The sequence below is a fragment of the Coregonus clupeaformis genome, chromosome 24 (genome assembly GCF_020615455.1).
Source record: "Coregonus clupeaformis isolate EN_2021a chromosome 24, ASM2061545v1, whole genome shotgun sequence".
In the NCBI taxonomy this organism is placed as follows: domain Eukaryota; kingdom Metazoa; phylum Chordata; class Actinopteri; order Salmoniformes; family Salmonidae; genus Coregonus; species Coregonus clupeaformis.
In genome coordinates, this window is record NC_059215.1 from 52,120,555 (window position 1) to 52,142,904 (window position 22,350).

General features: G+C 39.7%; 1 long non-coding RNA gene across 2 annotated transcripts; it reads left to right on the plus strand.

Moving 5' to 3' along the window:
• The first annotated feature begins 788 nt into the window (after positions 1–788).
• LOC121537378 lies at positions 789–21,053 on the plus strand. 2 transcript variants are annotated; one of them, XR_006657327.1, is made up of 3 exons: positions 789–898; positions 1,089–1,177; positions 20,651–21,053. It is a non-coding gene; the product is annotated as an uncharacterized LOC121537378 (long non-coding RNA). The 2 variants fall into 2 exon arrangements; XR_005995057.1 differs by lacking the exon at positions 20,651–21,053 and adding an exon at positions 1,695–2,097.
• Positions 21,054–22,350: the final 1,297 nt, after the last annotated feature.

Below are 22,350 nucleotides of genomic sequence, written 5' to 3' on the forward strand. Positions count from 1 at the left end.
CAAAATGCACTAACACCATCAGAACTTACAAAACCTGTCTCAAATGTATATTACTACCAGAACAGTACCATGTGTCATCTAATGAGAATATGTATTTTGCTATATTAACTAACACCCCCTGAAAACTTAGATACAGTGCCTTCAGGAAGCATTCACACCCCTTTACTTTTTCAACATTTTATTGTTACAGCCTGAAATGTAAATAAATTCAATTGAGATTTTGTGTCACTGATCTACACAAAATACCCCATAAAGTCCAAGTGGATTCTTGCTTATAGAACATTTTAGAAATTAATAAATAAGGTCATCTTACCATTAGTCACATCATTGCTCAAGAAACACTAACTAAAAACATCCTCGTCGATCACATGCAAAGCGTTGACATGTTGGTGGTAGAGATATAGCGTTATGAGAATAATCGATATTATGGACCGTGAACAAAATATTTTGTTAAGTTTCACATTCTTTACATAGTAGATGTTTGATTTATGTTTATAGAGTTGTGTCTAATCTTTTGTGTAATTTGTAGAAAAACTTTCAGCATTTGCTGTTAGTGTGTGAACAATGACAAATGACAAACTATTGTATAGAGGATATCATGATTGTTTTGAGTGCATGTGCAAAACCAATTGAAAAAAACCTAAAACAAGCGTACACATTCTTTTTTCAGGGGGTGAAATACCCCCAAGGGGGGTTCATGACAGAGATTATTGACATGGCTGTGATGTAAACTGGTTTGTGTTTTGACTGTGAGAGGTGTGGCAGGACGGGGCAGGTATCTGCAGAGAGAGTATAAGACAGGGATGTAGATGACAGAGAGACACTCCACTACTCTACTACTGAGGTCCAGAAGACATCAGCAGACAACCAGCATCAACCAGAATCTTCCAACTCAGAGGTAAGTTTGCTTTCACTGAGCCACTTCTTTTCTCAAATGTGAAAGCTGTATACAGCTGGACACTACTCGTTCCATCCCTGTCACAGCAGACTGTGCATTTTTGTTAACCTGGTGTGCTCTCTGTGCTCTGGCAGAGAAAGAGGACCCTGTGTGTGTTTTGACCTGTTGTGCTATCTGTGCTTTAATAAAGGATGAAGATCCAGATTGTGATACTGCTGTTCGCTCTTGTGAGTGTCCTGTCAGCAGCAAGTACACTCAATGAAGCTGTCCCCAGGGAAGGTACGTCTAGTGTGTGTGTGTGTGCGTGTGCGTATGTGTGTGAAAAAAGTACCAAATCCGGGTTCAAATACTATTTATTTTTATTTCTATTAATTTCAAATACATTTCGAAGCAAGTATTTGGAAAAATGTTCTTTAAAAATACAAGTAGGGTGAATATTGGAATTTAGTTGGAAATACAATTGGAAAGTTTTGGCATGTATTTTAAAATATTATATTGTATTGTACTGTCATAGCACCTAATCATGCCCTAAGTCAAATTGGCACTCCTTACCTCTCAACTACAATATCTAATGTTGAGTGTTCTGATGTAAAATGCTGCTGTGCATTATTCCGTTTTTGCAGCTGGATGAGATCAAAGACTTTACCAGTAATGTCATGTGATTAGACTTGGTGAAAAGTGAAAACAACTTTTTGTAAAGTGAACAATAATTATACTACTTTACGTGTGTAAGTGTTTGAGTGGTCTGGTTTTTATTTGAAATGATTTGCTAAAATGGAAAATGTATCTTCCTCAGTGGCTGAAGATGAAGAATTTATTTCTACGCTTTCTAAATTGTTTAACCTGTTTGGGTGAGAAGCGACCAGCATGGGGCCGTCGGAGATCCTCTCCAGTCTCCTTATGGAATTAACCATCAGCTAACTGTGACATCATCAATACGACTACTATATCAGTCAATCAATCAAACAATCACTGATTAACAAAAAATTAAACAAAATTATATTACAAAAGCCTGTCCTTCAAATACTGAGTAGCACTAGTTTAGTGTTTCTGAAAGAAGTGTACATTTTATGCATAAACATACTTTGTCTTGAAACATGATTGATTGGTTACTGGATAAATGAAGTGAATAAATGGTGTAATTCTATATGGGTGACGTGTAGTATTTTGATTGCCCAATAAACTACTTTCAAGCCTCATACATGTTTAGCACTGTTTTAAATTCATCATACATGTTTAGTGCAGTTGTTTCTTGTTTTGTGTTGCAATTATATTCATTTCTCTATTGCTCTACCACTTTTGTCAAAAAACTGTATGTAGACCCACTAAACTGAAGTGTGTTTGACAAAACTACACCGTCCTAACTTAATACCTGTCACAAAACTAAATAGCTCTATCAAAACAGTATCATTTGTCATGGGATAGGAAGGTTTTCTTACCATTCATTAGAACTCAACAAATACTATAATTAAGCAATAAGGTATGTGTGGGTGTGGTATATGGCCAATATACCACGGTTAAGGCATTCCCCTAGACCACGCCCACCTTTGTGGAAAACGATCCATCTTCCCCATTGACCCCCATTGATAAAGAGCTAATTTCCTTGTAGATTTTTTTGTCATGCAGAAATAAAAAACCATGCAGAAAAGTTTCTTTATTTTACAATGTACGTCAAACCAGGTCAAACGTCCCAATCAACATTTTGCAATGCTCCCACAAAAGGAAATATATATTGTGAAGAGAGCGCTGTGGCTTCAGGATAAGTCTAATTAACATAATTCAAAAATCCCCATAAAAATCTGTCTGTTTAAGCTAGAGTATCACGTTTCAGGAGAAGCCCCAGATGCAGACATTGTCGAAGTAACAAAAGTTTATTACAAAAACAGGGGGCAGGCAAACAACAGGTCAAGGGCAGGCAGAAGTCAGTAACCCAGATCAGAGTCCAAAAGGTACAGAACGGCAGGCAGTCTCAGCGTCAGAGCAGGCAGAATGGTCAATACCGGGAAAACTAGAAAACAGGAACTTGAGAAAGACAGGCGCAAGGGGAAAACCGCTGGTAGTTTTGACGAAACAAAACAAACTGGCAACAGACAAACAGAGAACACAGGTATAAATACACTGGGGATAATGGGGAAGATGGGCGACACCTGGAGGGGGGTGGAGACAATCACAAAGACAGGTGAAACAGATCAGGGTGTGACATAGAGATATGTGGGTTTTTGCATTGGTTGCTTCTCAATCCACCGCATCTGCCGATATCTGCGGTGGAAGGTGGCAGAGCTAGAGCGGTGTTTGTCAGACCATGAGACATCCCGAAAATTGGTCTTCTCACAAAAATGTCTGTAGCGTCCGGTTTGGCCTACAAACTATTATCACCACTCTATTGAAAGCTGAGACTCTGTTTGGCACTAGGATGCTCACAAGCCTCACAAGGCTCCATCGTATCTGAAGATTATGCCTTTGTTAAATGTTTTGGAGGAACAAAGAATGTTGTTTTATGATCTTAGTTCAAATGTAGCGTTGGGAGGGTGATGCCCCAGGGGAGACTGGTGATTGGCCAGAAGAGGGGAGTCACTCCTCTTTTTGCATTGTTTATAAATAGGGGGTAAACGATGAGACGGCAGAACGGCCATGGCAATCTGAGGAGCCGTTCTCCGGACACCGCGGGTCTGTACCTATGCTGTAAATCTCGTGATTTTAATAAAAGCTTTGAACACGATGCAGCATAGCGGACTCTTTGTTGACGGCAATAATTGCCACCATTCATCATATACGACATAATGGCGCCCAACGTGGGGCTGGGTTTGCGTCTCTTCTGTGTTTCAGTCAATCGCCGGGCTGACTCGCTCTGAAGCGTGGGAGGAAACAAAACAAAAATGGTGAGTGTTTTCTTACCGCTTCGGAGTTTGTTAGATTGGATATGACTTGTGTACACTGGAGAGATGTTCCATTTCGACTTGGCCTCGGTGGCGTTATTGCGGTCGACTGGAGTCTGCTAAAATGTTATTTCATTGGTAACAATAGACAATGATACTTTAGAGCATTAAGATAGATTTCATTGGTAACGAGTGACAATGATAATTTAGAGCATTAAGATGGTCCATTGGTAACGGGTGACAATGGGAAATTCAGATATGTATACATTTTAGAGCATTGCAGGTTTAGATAAGCCCTCGTGACGAGGCGACCGCATGGTGGGCCAAAATCCTGGAAGGGCGTTAGGACTTTTCAGGTCAGTCTTGGACTGGGGTTTGGTTGAAAATTTATTGGGGATGGCTTGCTCAACTTCTGTTCGACGGGATAGTTGCATTGGGGGGGATCGCTCACTTAAATAGCCTTACCCACGGCAGAATAAATTTAGGGCAAACGAAACAGTACTCAATTAAAGGAACGCAATGCTGGGTTTTGTTACATGTTGTAGGCCGCAGTTAGCGAAAGGCTAATGCTAAAGGCTAATTGTGTTGCGTGCTACATGATAATCTCAACCTTAGAGGTCCACTGCGATGGATTCAAGCCTCTTAAACTTGTTTGTATGTGGTGGAACTGAAAGTTTTACGCAAATGTGAGCTCTGTTATGTGTAATTGTGTGAGTATAACGTATAAAATAGTGACGCTGTAGCGTAATGCTATCGGTCTATTGTGTGGTAAGCATGGGCTTAAGGGGGATGTGCGCATGCGTGTGATTTTACGGGGCTAAAACTACAACATGTGTTTATGTGCTAAGCCTACAAAGCACGGCATTATGGGTAAGGGTCATAGGTCCCATGTGGGGGGTCGGAAGGGACAATAGTCACAGAATAGAGAGATTTTGGAAAAAATCTCCTAGGTGTTAAACGGCTGTTGTTTGAATGTGAAACTATTTGGCGAGATGTAGTACATTTATAGATCAAATATATGTTGACGGAGTATAATTAATTAAATTAAGACGATTAAAATTAAATGAAAAGTTTTGGAGCGATCTATTTAATAAATGTATGGGCATGCGTTTAATTTTGCGACACTACACTACAGAAAGGGGGGAGTTTATGGCACGAGATTAGGGAACGTTTTGTTGTACGGCACTAGACGGCACCACGATGGGATGCTGAAACTCAAGCATGAGCTTAAAATGATATTTGCGCATGTGTGGAATTCTGTAAAACAACACATTGGTTAAACTGCAGGGGGAGACAGAGGAACACAGACGACGGAACAAATGCGCATAAAGAGATTTTAACACCGAATCTTATAAGTTTAAACGGCGGTGGGTTAAGATGAAACTTGTTTTGGGACCTATTGAATTTATAAATTAAATATATGATAACGGATTATAATAGATTGAATTAAATAATTAAATGACGGATTAAAATCAAAATGTTTGTGAGCGATCTATTTAGTTCTGAGTTTAGTCTTAGAGTGAATAATGTAGAATGAATGAATATTGAATGGTTGGAAATACTCAGTGATTGCATTAACTGCTGAAATCGTGTGTGTTTCTATGTTTTTGTGAAATATGAGAGGAACATGGAACGAGAGGAGAGAGAGAGAAGGGGCTGACGTGTGCGTCATGAACAAGGTGTGACGAGGCAGACGAGAGGATCGGATCAGGCTAGTACACAAAATCATCCTAACAGAATATGTGATGTTATGACAATTTTACATAGGCTTGGCAAATACTATTTCATTAAAAATTGTATTTTGGTGGCTCTGTGTATCACTGGGGTTTGATTACAGATGTGTTGGGAATCAAGGATGGATTGAGGATTGTTCTGTAAATTTAAGATAATTAGAGCTAATAGAGCAAGGGGTTATGGGAATTGGAGTATTGAAGGGTTGTAAGGTTAGAAGGCTTTGTGTATGGGTATTTTAGTCTGAAGATGACTAACTTGCATTTACTTGCAGTTGATGGGTTGTGGTAAGATAGCTAACACTAATTGATATTGGTGACATAGGAATAGGAATTGGGGTTAATTATTCAGGATTGTTAATGGATTTGTTTAGGTTATATTAAGAATTACAGGGGGGAAGCCTATATAAGTTATATAGTCTAAAATAGGATAGTTCACAATAAAGGAATAGAAAGGCTTGTTACAATGGGGAAAAAGATATCAGGACTATGAAAGTCATTATACGGGTTGAAATAGTGGTAATCCTTTAATTAAAGTGTTGCTAGGGTATCCGGCAAGTGAAACAAAAGTTGCCCTTCATTCTCAAACAGAAATTGATAAAATATGTCAGCGATAAGATAGGTTTAAAAAGTAGAGCTTAGGGATGTTTATTCTCAGCTTACAATGATCATCCAGGAGTGATTATTGCATCAGAAATATAGACAAATAATAGATAGGGTACCAGCAGAAACAACGATGAAGATGAATCCAGAAGACGGAAGAAAATGAGAGGTCTGGAACGTGAAGGAGAAGAGGATGATGAAGATGAGAGTGATTGAGAGAGGTCATGGGTGGATATGACTCTGTGATCAGAAGGAAGTTGGCAAGAGAGAAACGAAGAAGGGTACACGAGATTTGATCTCTGATGGAAGTTGAAGATGAAGAAAGCGATGAAGATTTGGAGATTAAAGGTGCTTTATTTTCAAGAGGAGTTTGTCCTACAAGGACTGGCACAGAAGAAAAGTAAGAAGATGATGGAAGATGATATTTCGAGGACAGAACTTAGAACTAAGGTTGAAGAATACTGATATGTCAACGACGAGAAGGAACAGGACTAAGAAAACTGCTGAGAGGATTCCAAGAATTGGAGAAGAAGAAACTCTGAAAACTCAATCATACAACGGGTGGAGAAGATAAGTTTTGGTTATGAAGAATCAGAGTGAACCAAATCAACAATCACTGTTACAGCTTCAACTGAACAATATTGATAATGCAATTGTACCAGCCAAGGGGGTACCAGTTGATTCATATCCAAAGCCAGTTTCTGGACAGACACATAATGGCACCTGTTAGTGTCTAGAAGATCCGAAAGGGGGGTGCATTGCTGAGAGCCTCGATTAGAGGAGAAGAGAAAATAGCTAACAGTTGAAACAACCGGCCATTAGAAGTGATAGTGAATAGGGGAAAAACTTATTTGGGTTTAGGCCTAAAGAGGTTAAACATCTCACTATGTAAAATTAATTAGGGTAGGATAGGGGTTTGATGTAGTAAAACAGTTTAATTACTCTTAGGGAATCAATTGAGCTCTGCTATAAAAGTCAAAGAGGAAGTAAAAGAGACATACTAATATTAGGACAATATACCTATGGCATTGTTGGGAAAGAGATGCATGGTGTAAATTGAAGCGTACAATAAGATGTACACTAGACGACTGACTGTCTGGTAGAATATTTTAAAAAGTAGGGTTTTTGGGAATCATTTGCTTAAAAAGATAATATCATAGGAAGGATGATAATCTATTAGATTGCCTATTAGACAATCTGTCTGGGAAAATAAACTTAATAGGGTGACTGTTATTCTGGGTTACATTCTTACATTAAGGGATTTCAGGCTAGGCTAAAAGGTGGTTAGTCGTTTTGCCAAGTCTGTGTGTAATGAGTCAGAAGCAGGTGGGGAACTTTCCCAATCACATATTCCAAAAATTTGGTGGTAAGAGATTTTGTCAATAAATCAGGGGAAAAGGTTTTAAATGTTATGAGAGAAAAGATTAGATTAAAATAAGTTAGGGGTAGGTTAGGTTGAAGGGACTCTAAGACAGTAAGCTAAGTTTCAAAGTTAGTAGTAAGACAGAGAGAGAACAGTGAGGAAGGACATTTTAAAGTTTAATGGGAAGATAGGGTAGGAGTTTAGATCGGTTAGGAGCAGATGCATTGAGAAAGTATGTGTTGCTGAATGATTTGAGGTTGATGGAGTATCTATATTTACAGTTTCCAGCAGGGAGATCAAGGTCATTATAGGTGTATTTTGTGTAATCAAAAGGTTTAAAGTTTAGAGGTAGAACTGAAAGGGGGAAAAAGTGACACTAGTGGTGATGGATGGAAGTACAAGTAAAGAGTTCAGAGCTTTGGGAAAACTAGGTTGTTTATAGGAGTCCAGCATCAATTATAGGGGGAAAATACTGTTATTAGGGTTAGGAGAATAATAATTATAATATGCCATTTAGGATGATGACGTTTCTTTCACACAGAGAGAGAGAGAGAGATAATTAGGGAGAATATGTGTACTTATCTAGTGAAAGCATTAAAATTTGTTTTGGTTAAGAATTATTGGTTAAAGGGCTATGTAATTTGTAAGGTGACGCTTATAATGGAAGATTTGAAGTCTGTAGAAGTTTCCACAGTCACAGAGGGAGTTAAGGATAAGTTTATTACAGTAGTCACTCCAACAGTGAATAATACACATGGGATATGGGTAGCTTTTCCACTAGAAGGAATTAAGGGTTTTAATTCATCAACTAAATCAACAACGTTAATGGTAACTTTGGGAAGGGATTAATGATACGATGGTAATAGCAAATGTAGGAAGGATGACAACAACTGTTCTGAAAGTAGAGGTAGCAAGAGGGAAACAAGGAGGTTATGGTACGAATGGGGTTAAAATAAGAGAACAGATAGAAACAATATAGATTAATCTGAAATGGAGAATATAGATTCACCATGGAAGCTGCAGGATGGGGTCTTTTCATTTTGATGACAGAGGGGGTATCTGATCAGTACTGCTCGTTCCTCTGTTGTGAAAATTAGAGATAGATTAACTCATTCTGTAAGAATCAGTGAGGAATCTTGAGGGTTGATGTCTGTTGGGGATGCCAGCCCAAGACGTGTTAGACGGTCGCGCGGCCTCTGTCAGGTATGGGTTAGAGTTATGCTTTGTCATGACTGTGGTATCGGCAACAGTCATTGACCGATAAAATAATGTCGTTGTCAGAACAGTGGTTTAAGCCTAGGGTTTAAGTGTTCTTGGGTAAATGGATTACCCTATGGGAATTGTTAGATGGAAAGTAAAGTCAGGTAACAGTGGAAACCTGAAGTATTCAGGTGAACCAGTGAAGATAAAAGTTGTTGTTGTTCTAATAAAACATATGAGGTAAGGGGTATGTTTATGGGAATATCAGAGTGTGATGAGTATAGGATAACCTTGGATAAGTAATGACAAATAATAGGTTACTTTTTATATATCAGGTAGTAAGAAGAGCAGGACTTTGATGGTTAAAAGATTAGCTTTTGACTGACAATGTGACTATGGGAATTTTAGAGATATTTGGTGGGTTTGTGATGATAGAGTATATTCTTACCCTATGGGGGATAGGATGTTGTTACAGGTCAACGTTTAAGCTTCCATATGAGGTTTTTACCATTAAAAGAGGAGTGGTACCAACACAGAAATCTGACGCTAGGGTTGAAAATGGGGTGAAAAGAGACATGGCTACATGTCCATAGTCTTCAAGCCTATCATTGAAGGGTAAGTCTAAGGGAGAAGGGGGGACTTCATTCATGGTATGGTGTAACATTTGGGAAGATAATATTGATAAATATTAGTTATACTTTGAGTCCAGATAGTTCAGATAATATCACTGGGGTTATAGATGCATTATAAGGGAGGTGTTTGGGAGATCTGAGAGGATGCAAGATCAATTAGGCCAGTAGGGGCAGTGATGGGTCAGATTTTAGTTTCAGTTTTGATAACACTGTGATGTTTGTAATTTGTTACTGACCTTGGAGAGAGCTATGATATTGAGATAGGTTGGAGAGTGATTCCTGGAGACAACACTCAGATGCCGGTGTTGACTGTTCCTGATCTGGATAAAGATGGATGGACTACTGATGGATAAATATCATTTTTTTATGAGTTGATTATTTTTCGAATTTTTTTCAATAGTAGGGTGATGTTGGTATGATTTATGAATCAAGGGGGGGATAGGTTAATGTGATTCATACATCATTTATAGGTCATTTTTATATTCTTAAATTGATGTTGAGGTTTAATTTGAAAATGTTGTTTTGCAAAAGATACTGTTTGGTCGTTTATTTTCTTGTCATTCCAGAAGTATTTGGGAGAACATGTGGAGATTGGAATACTCAAACAAAGACAATATGAAGGGACAATATGACTGGAGGAGATGAAACAAGGAGGGTGTGGCTGATTCCATCATCAACAAGTCCATGGGAAGAGGACACTACAGGGAGATGAAGTGTAGTGGACTACATTCCAGTGTTTGCAATGAAATATAGACATGTGTAATACATAATTGTGTAATAGCCTCAGGGATTAATTTTTGTAGAATGATGTTTGATGTTATTGATTACATGTAAGGATCTTAGATGTTTTTGTTTATTTCGGTGAATGTTTAGGGACAGAGAGGCTAGGAAGGGGAGAGTTTCATTGTCCGGTCCTATGGGTTGACCAGCCGTACAATGGATGTTTATGGATAGGATTTTGTTTGCAGGGCCTTACATGTGTATTTAGTTGCATCATAGTTTCAAAATGCATTTACATGGTTTATGAGGTTATCTGGAGTACCGACGGTGGTTGCCTGGGGCAGAGGGACCGTGAGAGAATTTTACTGTCTTGATTGATATGGATGGATGGCTGCCAGACAGTTTTTCGCTCTTACACTCCATAGAGATTTCTTCATATTTCATAGTAATGTATTCACACTTCATATTTCATAGTAATGTATTCACACTTCATATTTCATAGTAATGTATTCACACTTCATAAACAGGTATTTAATAGAAAGGTATTTACACTCTAGAGGAGAATGTGTTTGGTTTAATGTTAAAGATACTCAATAAGATAAATGGTTAATAGTCATAATCTTATTCTGTTTGTTTTCGAGACGTTTATTTCGTCTCGAAAGGGGGGAATATCGTATCTGAAGATTATGCCTTTGTTAAATGTTTTGGAGGAACAAAGAATGTTGTTTTATGATCTTAGTTCAAATGTAGCGTTGGGAGGGTGATGCCCCAGGGGAGACTGGTGATTGGCCAGAAGAGAGGAGTCACTCCTCTTTTTGCATTGTTTATAAATAGGGGGTAAACGATGAGACGGCAGAACGGCCATGGCAATCTGAGGAGCCGTTCTCCGGACACCGCGGGTCTGTACCTATGCTGTAAATCTCGTGATTTTAATAAAAGCTTTGAACACGATGCAGCATAGCGGACTCTTTGTTGACGGCAATAATTGCCACCATTCATCATATACGACAGCTCACCTGAAGTTGGTACAGTCTCTTCTTCCTACTTCTGTCTACACTAATCTGACCCCTCTGTCTAAAGCTCAGACTCTCATGAACAGGATCGTTTTTTCTGTTTTGCCCTAGTTCGCCTAAAAGCCTCACAATAAAAACTAAATATAGGAAGTGTATAGTGCATTCGGAAAGTATTCAGACCCCTTGACGTTTTCCACATTTTGTTACGTTAGAGCCTTATTCTAAAATTGATTAAATTGTTTTTATCCCCTCATCAATCTACACACAATACCCCATAATGACAAAGCAATAACACGTTTTTAGAAATTCTTGCAAATGTACAAAAAATTAAAAACTGAAATACCAAATTTACATAAGTATTCAGACCCTTTACTCAGTATTAGGGTTGTTGTCCTATTGGAAGTTGACCCTTCAGCCCAGTCTAAGGTCCTGAGCGTTCTGGAGCAGGATTTCATCAAGGATCTCTCTGTACTTTGCTCCGTTCATCTTTCCCTCCATCCTGACTAGTCTCCATGTCCCTGCCGCTGAAAAACATCCCCACAGCATGATGCTGCCACCACCATGCTTCACCGTAGGGATGGTGCCAGATTTCTTCCAGATGTGACGCTTGGCATTCAGGCCAAAGAGTTCAATCTTGGTTTCATCAGACCAGAGAATCTTGTTTCTTATGGTCTGAGAGTCCTTTAGGAGCCTTTTGGAAACTCCAAGTGGGCTGTCATGTGCCTTTTACTGAGGAGTGGCTTCCTTCTGGCCACTCTACCATAAAGGCCTGATTGGAAACATCTCAAGGATGATCACTCATGCTGCCAAACATGCCCTCGTAAAACTGACTATCCTACCGATCCTTCACTCCGTGCCTTTGGGGGGTACTGTCATGCCCTGGCTCTGGGGACGCTTGTATGTTGAGCCAGGGTGTGAGTGTTCTTTGTGTTTTGTGTTTCTAGGGTGTTCTAGTTATTGTGTTTCTATGTTGGCCAGAGTGGTTCTCAATCAGAGGCAACGAGTGTCAGCTGTTGCTGGTTGTCTCTGATTGGGAACCATATTTAAACAGTCTGTTTTTCCACAGTATTTGTGGGATCTTGTTCCAGTGTGGTTTGTGTTAGACCGAGGACATCACGTTATCGTTTGTTGTTTTGTTTGTGTAATCATTAAATAAAAACTATGTTCGCCTTCAACGCTGCGCATTGGTCCTCTGTTCCCGACGATCGTGACAATAGCACACATAGAACAGATCTACCGCTTCTGAAACTTGTTTTCAATTCAAATAAAATACCTATAACTCACATTTCTATGTGAATTTGGTTATGTCGCCCAAAAAGTTATTTATTCTAGTTTTAAAAGTACTTTTCAAACCGTTAGATTAAAATTCATATTTATCAAACATTTTGGGTCAAATGTTTATAATAGACTGAAAAATAATACTATGGTGATTGGTGAAGGGTTTCCTTGTCCGTTACCCATTATTACATATATGTCCTTTTAAATAACTATAAAAACAGTATAATTAGAAAATGTATTTGAATTAACTAAAACCCTCAATTGTTATCGGCAATAGCTTATCATACAACACACTGTAGGCCTCACATGACAGTGATGTTTACCCTACAGTGTATTCTCTACCAGGACGTCTCCAGGCCCTTACCGACGTCCGCATATTGACTATCCCTCAAAGAATGTGTTACCTAAGTACAGATGTTATTGGTTTATCTTGGCCGAGAACACGCTGTAGGCCTGAGATGACATTTATGATTGGTGCTTCAACTTAAAATACATACAAGTATCTCAACAGTTGAATTTGTTATCTAATGACAAAGTAGTCTCACCATTCATTACATTATGGCAACAAATATATTACAGTTTGTCACGATTTCTTGAACACTTTTCTGGAATCAGGGTTCACCTTTGCAAAAGCGTTAAGCCCAATAAAGTGAAGTGCGTTTGCCAAAAACAACACATTTATTTTGCAAAATGCACTAACAACATCAAAACTTACAATACCTGTCACAACATTAAATAACTATCAAAACAGTACCATTTGTCAACCAATGAGAAGATTTATTTTGCAATATTAACTAACACAACCTGAAAACTTAGATACAGTAACTTCCGGAAGTATTCACACCCCCTTTTCTTTTTCCACATTTTGATGTTACAACCTGAATTTTAAATTAATTACATTGAGATGTTGTGTCACTGATCTACACACAATACCCCATAATTGTCACGACTTCCGCCGAGGCTGCCTCCCCTCCTTGTTCGAGCAGGTTTCGGCGTTCGTCGTCACCGGCTTACTAGCTACTGCCGATCCCATTCTCATCACTCCACTTGTCATGTCATGTCTTGTCAATCACACACACCTGGTGCTCATTTCCCTAATTAGTATGTGTATAAGTGTTCCCTCTGTTCCCCTTGTCTTTGTGAGTGAGTGATTGTTTCATTGTGAGAGCGACTAGCTCGGTTGAGCCACTCTTCCATTTGTTTTGCCAAGGTGGAATATTTCCCTTGTGATAGTTTCGTATTGACGCTGGGTGCGTTTTATTTATGTAAATGGAATAAACTCTTTACTTCTGTGTTTTACCTCCTGCGCCTGACTCCTTCATTCACACCTCATCACAAACATGTCCAAGTGGAATTTTTGTTTGTGGAACATTTGAGAAATTAAGAAAAAAATGTTTAGCTGAAATGTCTTGAGTCAATAAGTATTCACTCCCTTTGAGAAGGCAAGCTTAAATAAGTTCAGGAGTAAAAATGTGCTTAGCAAATTGCATAATAAGTTGTATGGACTCATTCCATGTTCAATAATAGTGGTTAATATAATTTTTGAAAGACTACCCCATCTCTGTACCCCACGCATCCATAAGGTCCCTCAATCGAGTAGTGAATTTCAAACACAGATTCAACCACAAAAACCAGGGAGTTTTTTCAATGCCTTGCAAAAAAGGGCACCGATTGGTAGATGTGTAAAAAGAAAAATTGCAGGTGCTGAATATCCCTTTGAGCATGGTGAAGTTATTAATTACACTTTGGATGGTGTATCAATACACCCAGTCACTACAAAGATACAGGCGTCCTTCCTTACTCAGTTGCCGAAGAGGAAGGACACCGCTCAGTTATTTCACCATGAGGCCAATGGTGATTTTAAAACACTTAAAGAGTTTATTGGCTGTGATATGATAAAACTGAGGATGGATCAACCACATTGTAGTTACTCCACAATACTAACCTAAATCACATTTTATTTGCCACATGCCCCCGAATACAACAGGTGTAGACATTACCGTGAAATGCTTACTTACAGCCCTTAACCAACAATGCATACATTTTTTTATAAAAAAGTGTTGAGAAAAAAAAGAGCTGAAGTAAAATAATAGTGCAAATAGTCCGGGTAGCCATGATTAGCTGTTCAGGAGTCTTATAGCTTGGGGGTGGAAGCTGTTGAGAAGCCTTTTGGACCTAGACTTGGAGCTCCGGTACCGCTTGCCGTGCGGTAGCAGAGAGAACAGTCTATAACTAGGGTGGCTGGAGTCTTTGACAATTTTGAGGGCCTTCCTCTGACACCCCCTGATATAGAGGTCCTGGTTGGCAGGAAGCTTGGCCCCAGTGATGTACTGGGCCGTACCCACGACCCTCTGTAGTGCCTTGCGGTTGGAGGCCAAGCAGTTGCCATACCATGCGGTGATGCAACCAGTCAGGATGCTCTCGATGGTGCAGCTGTATAACTTTTTGAGGATCTGAGGACCCATGCCAAATCTTTTCAGTCTCCTGAGGGGGAATAGGCTTTGTCGTGCCCTCTTCACGACTGTCTTAGTGTGTTTGGACCATGATAGTTCGTTGGTGATGTGGACACCAAGGAACTTGAAGCTCTCAACCTGTTCCACTACAGCCCCGTCGATGAGAATGGGGGCGTGCTCAGTCCTCTTTTTTTTCCTATAGTCCACAATCATCTCCTTTGTCTTGGTCACGTTGAGGGAGAGGTTGTTATCCTGGCACCACACGGCCAGGTCTCTGACCTCCTCCTTACAGGCTGTTTCATCGTTGTCGGTGATCAGGCCTACCACTGTTGTGTTGTCGGCAAACTTAATGATGGTGTTGGAGTCGTGCCTGGCCATGCAGTCATGGGTGAACAGGGAGTACAGGAGGGGACTGAGCACGCACCCCTGAGGGGCCCCCTTGGCAGATGTGTTGTTACCTACCCTTACCACCTGGGGGCGGCCCGTCAGGAAGTCCAGGATCCAGTTGCAAAGGGAGGTGTTTAGTCCCAGGACCCTTAGCTTAGTGATGAGCTTTGAGGGCACTATGGTGTTGAACGCTGAGCTCTAGTCAATGAATAGCATTCTCATGTAGGTGTTCCCCTTGTCCAGGTGGGAAAGGGCATCATCTGTGGATCTGTTGAGGCGGTATGCAAATTGGAGTGGGTCTAGGGTTTCTGGGATAATGGTGTTGATGTGAGCCATGACCAGCCTTTCAAAGCACTTCATGGCTACAGACGTCAGTGCTACGGGTCCGTAGTCATTTAGGCAGGTTATCTTAGTGTCCTTGGGCACGGGGACTATGGTGGTCTGCTTGAAACATGTTGGTATTACAGACTCAGTCAGGGACATGTTGAAAATGTCAGTGAAGACACTTGCCAGTTGGTCAGCACATGCTCGGAGTACACGTCCTGGTAATCCGTCTTGTGAATGTTGACCTGCTTAAAAGTCTTACTCACATCGGCTACGGAGAGCGGGATCCCATAGTCATCCGGAACAGCTAGTGCTCTCATGCATGCTTCAGTGTTGCTTGCCTCGAAGCGAGCATAGAAGTAATTTAGCTCGTCTGGTAGGCTTGTGTCACTGGGCAGCTTGCGGCTGTGCTTCCCTTTGTAGTCTGTAATAGTTTTCAAGCCCTGCCACATCCGACGAGCGTTAGAGCCGGTGTAGTACGATTCAATCTTAGTCCTGTATTGACTCTTTGCCTGTTTGATGGTTCGTCGGAGGGCATAGCGGGATTTCTTATAAGCGTCCGGGTTAGAGTCCCGCTCCTTGAAAGCGGCAGCTCTACCCTTTAGTTCAGTGCGAATGTTGTCTGTAATCCATGGCTTCTGGTTTGGGTATGTACGTACGGTCACGGTGGGGACGACATCATCGATGCACTTATTGATGAAGCCAGTGACTGATGTGGTGTACTCCTCAATGCTATCTGAAGAATCCCAGAACATGTTCCAGTCTGTCCTAGCAAAACAGTCCTGTAGCTTAGCATCTGCGTCATCTTACCACTTTTTTATTAACCGAGTCACTGGTGCTTCCTGCTTTAGTTTTTGCTTATAAGCAGGAATCAGGAGGATAGAGTTATGGTCAGATTTGCCAAATGGAGGGCGAGGGAGAGCTTTGTATGGGTCTCTGTGTGTGGAGTAAAGGTGGTCTAGTTTTTTTTCCTCTGGTTGCACATTTAACATGCTGGTAGAAATTAGGTAGAACGGATTTAAGTTTCCCTGCATTAAAGTCCCCGGCCACTAGGAACGCTGCCTCTGGATGAGCGTTTTCCTGTTTACTTATGGCCTTATACAGCTCATTGAGTGCAATCTTAATGCCAGCGTTGGTTTGTGGTGGTAAATAGACAGCTATGAAAAATATAGATGAAAACTCTCTTGGTAAATAGTGTGGTCTACAGCTTATCATAAGATACTCTACCTCAGGCGAGCAAAACCTTGAGACTTCCTTAGCATTTGATTTTGTGCACCAGCTGTTGTTTACAAATATACACAGACCGCAACCCCTTGTCTTACCGGAGTCAGCCGTTCTCTCCTGCCGATGTAGCGTATATCCCGTCAGCTGTATGTTGTCCATGTCGTCGTTCAGCCAAGATATTACAGTTTTTAATGTTCCATTGGTAGGATAACCGTAATCTTAGGTCATCTAATTTATTTTCAAATGATTGAACATTGGCTAATAGGATTGATGGAAGAGGCAGTTTACTCGCTCGCCGTCGGATCCTTACAAGGCACCCCGTCCACGATATCTAAGTCTCTTTCTCCTGCGAATGATGGGGATTTGGGCCTTGTCAGGTGTCTGTAGGATATCCTTCACGTCTGACTCGTTGAAGAAAAAATCTTCGTCCAATACGAGGTGAGTAATCGCTGTCCTGATATCTTGAAGCTCTTTTTGGTTATAAGAGACGATGGCAGAAACATTATGTACAGAATAAATTACAAATAACGCGAAAAAAACTTACATAATAGTAGAATTGGTTAGAGGGCTGTAAAACGGCAGCCATCTTCTCCGACGCCATCTCTGTCCATTGTCCGCCATCTCCGTCCATTTGAGGAATACAAATATTCCAAAACATGCATCCTGTGTGCAACAAGGCAGTTAAGTAATACTGCAAGAAATGAACTTTTTATCCTGAATACAAAGCGTTATGTTTGGGGCAAATCCAACACAACACATCACAGAGTACCACTGTTCATATTTTCAAGCATGGTGGGGGCTGCATCCTCATATATGAACAAGAGTAAATGGTACGAGATGGTAATCAAACGTTTTATAGTGTTCTTGTTGTCTGAATTAGGATCAAGCACCAAAACAGGACACTGTTTTCTACTTTGTTACTGGAATTGTAAAAGTGTTCCATGTTGTATATTGACTGTTCAAATGTTTTGCTACTGTCTGTATAGCCATATGTTTGAATCTACATCACATTTAATATTTTCCCTATTAAATACATTTCCCAATGTAATGATGTACTGTATAAACTATGAAAAAACCAAACACTCCACTAGTTTATTATTTCATATATATTTAGGCAGGTTAACAATCACATGCAAAGAGTTGAGATGTTGGTGGTAGAGATATAGGAGTTATAGAGTTTGAAAAAGGTTACGTTTTTGCTGTGAGCCATGGGGTAACCGAGGTAACCACTTGTTGTTTTCCACCAAGGTGGGTGGGGACACGACATTCTATCTAATACCAATTGGGAGTATTGTTGCTTGAAAGAACGTTTAAAGATTAAGTATGCAGAAATCGCTTCACCATTTCCTGGTTGATAAAATATTTTGCCTAATTTCAGTTTGTGACAAAACAAGCAGTCATTGTGTAGAAAATCATTGTACCATCTAAACCGCTGGGAAACGTTTTGTATAACACAAAATATTGTATTTTACCTGCTTGAAGCTGGTGTACAAAACTAAAAGTAAAAAGGGCAAAAATAAAACTTAAGAACGGGAAGCATAGAAATAGCGCACAGAACAGATCTACCGCTTATGAGACTTGCTTTCAATTAGAATGAAAGATCTATAACTCAATTTCTATGTGAATTTGGTCATGTCGCCCAAGAAGTTATATATAGTTTTAAAAGTACTTTTCAAACCGTTGGATTAAAATTAATATTATTCAAACATTTTGGGATCAAATGTTTATAAATAGCCTGAAAAAGAATACTGTGGTGCTCTGTGAAGGGTTTCCTTTTAAGTAACTATCGAAACAGTATCATTTTTTATCTGATTAGAAAATGTATTTTTCATTAACTAAAACCCTCAAAATTGTTATATGCAATAGCTTATCATACAACACACTGTAGGCCTCACATGACGGTGATGTTAGCCCTAGAGTGTATTCTCTACCAGGACGTCTCCAGGCCCTTACCGACGTCCGCATATTGACTATCCCTTCAAGAAAGTGTTACCTTAGTACAGATATTATTGGTTTATCTTGGCCGAGAACACGCTGTAGGCCTGAGATGACATTTATGATTGGTGCTTCAACTTAAAATACATACATGTATCTCAACAGTGGAATTTGTTATCTAATGACAAAGTAGTCTCACCATTCATTACATTATGGCAACAAATATATTATAGTTTGTTACTATTGCTTGAACACTTTTCTGGAATCAGGGTTCACTTTTGCAAAACAGTTGATGCAGCCCACTAAACTGATGTGTGTTTGCCAAAGACAACACATTTATTTTGCAAAATGCACTAACACCATCAGAACTTACAAAACCTGTCTCAAATGTATATAACTATCAGAACAGTACCATTTGTCATCTAATGAGAATATTTATTTTGCTATATTAACTAACACCCCCTGAAAACTTAGATACAGTGCCTTCAGGAAGCATTCACACCCCTTTACTTTTTCAACATTTTATTGTTACAGCCTGAAATGTAAATAAATTCAATTGAGATTTTGTGTCACTGATCTACACAAAATACCCCATAAAGTCCAAGTGGATTCTTGCTTATAGAACATTTTAGAAATTAATAAATAAGGTCATCTTACCATTAGTCACATCATTGCTCAAGAAACACTAACTAAAAACATCCTCGTCGATCACATGCAAAGAGTTGACATGTTGGTGGTAGAGATATAGCGTTATGAGAATAATCGATATTATGGACCGTGAACAAAATATTTTGTTAAGTTTCACATTCTTTACATAGTAGATAATTGATTTATGTGTATAGAGTTGTGTCTAATCTTTTGTGTAATTTGTAGAAAAACTTTCAGCATTTGCTGTTAGTGTGTGAACAATATATCATGATTGTTTTGAGTGCATGTGCAAAACCAATTGAAAAAAGCCTAAAACAAGCGTACACATTCTTTTTTCAGGGGGTGAAATACCCCCAAGGGGGTTCATGACAGAGATTATTGACATGGCTGTGATGTAAACTGGTTTGTGTTTTGACTGTGAGAGGTGTGGCAGGACGGGGCAGGTATCTGCAGAGAGAGTATAAGACAGGGATGTAGATGACAGAGAGACACTCCACTACTCTACTACTGAGGTCCAGAAGACATCAGCAGACAACCAGCATCAACCAGAATCTTCCAACTCAGAGGTAAGTTTGCTTTCACTGAGCCACTTCTTTCTCAAATGTGAAAGCTGTATACAGCTGGACACTACTCGGTCCATCCCTGTCACAGCAGACTGTGCATTTTTGTTAACCTGGTGTGCTCTCTGTGCTCTGGCAGAGAAAGAGGACCCTGTGTGTGTTTTGACCTGTTGTGCTATCTGTGCTTTAATAAAGGATGAAGATCCAGATTGTGATACTGCTGTTCGCTCTTGTGAGTGTCCTGTCAGCAGCAAAGTACACTCAATGAAGCTGTCCCCAGGGAAGGTACGTCTAGTGTGTGTGTGTGTGCGTGTACGTGGCGTGTGTGTGTGAAAAAAGTACCAAATCCGGGTTCAAATACTATTTATTTTTATTTCTATTAATTTCAAATACATTTCGAAGCAAGTATTTGGAAAAATGTTCTTTAAAAATACAAGTAGGGTGAATATTGGAATTTAGTTGGAAATACAATTGGAAAGTTTTGGCATGTATTTTAAAATATTATATTGTATTGTACTGTCATAGCACCTAATCATGCCCTAAGTCAAATTGGCACTCCTTACCTCTCAACTACAATATCTAATGTTGAGTGTTCTGATGTAAAATGCTGCTGTGCATTATTCCGTTTTTACACATTGCAGCTGGATGAGATCAAAGACTTTACCAGTAATGTCATGTGATTAGACTTGGTGAAAAGTGAAAACAACTTTTTGTAAAGTGAACAATAATTATACTACTTTACGTGTTTGAGTGGTCTGGTTTTTATTTGAAATGATTTGCTAAAATGGAAAATCTCTCTTCCTCAGTGGCTGAAGATGAAGAATTTCTTTCTACGATTTCTAAATTGTTGAGCATGTTTGGGTGAGAAGCGACCAGCATGGGGCCGTCGGAGATCCTCTCCAGTCTCCTTATGGAATTAACCATCAGCTAACTGTGACATCATCAATAAGACTACTATATCAGTCAATCAATCAAACAATCACTGATTAACAAAAAATTAACCAAAATTATATTACAAAAGCCTGTCCTTCAAATACTGAGTAGCACTAGTTTAGTGTTTCTGAAAGAAGTGTACATTTTATGCATAAACATACTTTGTCTTGAAACATGATTGATTGGTTACTGGATAAATGAAGTGAATAAATGGTGTAATTCTATATGGGTGACGTGTAGTATTTTGATTGCCCAATAAACTACTTTCAAGCCTCATACATGTTTAGCACTGTTTTAAATTCATCATACATGTTTAGTGCAGTTGTTTCTTGTTTTGTGTTGCAATTATATTCATTTCTCTATTGCTCTACCACTTTTGTCAAAAAACTGTATGTAGACCCACTAAACTGAAGTGTGTTTGACAAAACTACACCGTCCTAACTTAATACCTGTCACAAAACTAAATAGCTCTATCAAAACAGTATCATTTGTCATGGGATAGGAAGGTTTTCTTACCATTCATTAGAACTCAACAAATACTATAATTAAGCAATAAGGTATGTGTGGGTGTGGTATATGGCCAATATACCACGGTTAAGGCATTCCCCTAGACCACGCCCACCTTTGTGGAAAACGATACATCTTCCCCATTGACCCCCTTTGATAAAGAGCTAATTTCCTTGTTGATTTTTTTGTCATGCAGAAATAAAAAACCATGCAGAAAAGTTTCTTTATTTTACAATGTACGTCAAACCAGGTCAAACATCCCAATCAACATTTTGCAATGCTCCCACAAAAGGAAATAGATATTGTGAAGAGAGCGCTGTGGCTTCAGGATAAGTCTAATTAACATAATTCAAAAATCCCCATAAAAAATCTGTCTGTTTAAGCTAGAGTATCACGTTTCAGGAGAAGCCCCAGATGCAGACATTGTCGAAGTAACAAAGTTTATTACAAAAACAGGGGGCAGGCAAACAACAGGTCAAGGGCAGGCAGAAGTCAGTAACCCAGATCAGAGTCCAAAAGGTACAGAACGGTAGGCAGTCTCAGCGTCAGAGCAGGCAGAATGGTCAATACCGGGAAAACTAGAAAACAGGAACTTGAGAAAGACAGGCGCAAGGAAACCGCTGGTAGTTTTGATGAGACAAAACAAACTGGCAACAGACAAACAGAGAACACAGGTATAAATACACTGGGGATAATGGGGGAAGATGGGCGACACCTGGAGGGGGGTGGAGACAATCACAAAGACAGGTGAAACAGATCAGGGTGTGACATAGAGATATGTGGGTTTTTGCATTGGTTGCTTCTCAATCCACCGCATCTGCCGATATCTGCGGTGGAAGGTGGCAGAGCTACGCGGTGTTTGTCAGACCATGAGACATCCCGAAAATTGGTCTTCTCACAAAAATGTCTGTAGCGTCCGGTTTGGCCTACAAACTATTATCACCACTCTATTGAAAGCTGAGACTCTGTTTGGCACTAGGATGCTCACAAGCCTCACAAGGCTCACCTGAAGTTGGTACAGTCTCTTCTTCCTACTTCTGTCTACACTAATCTGACCCCTCTGTCT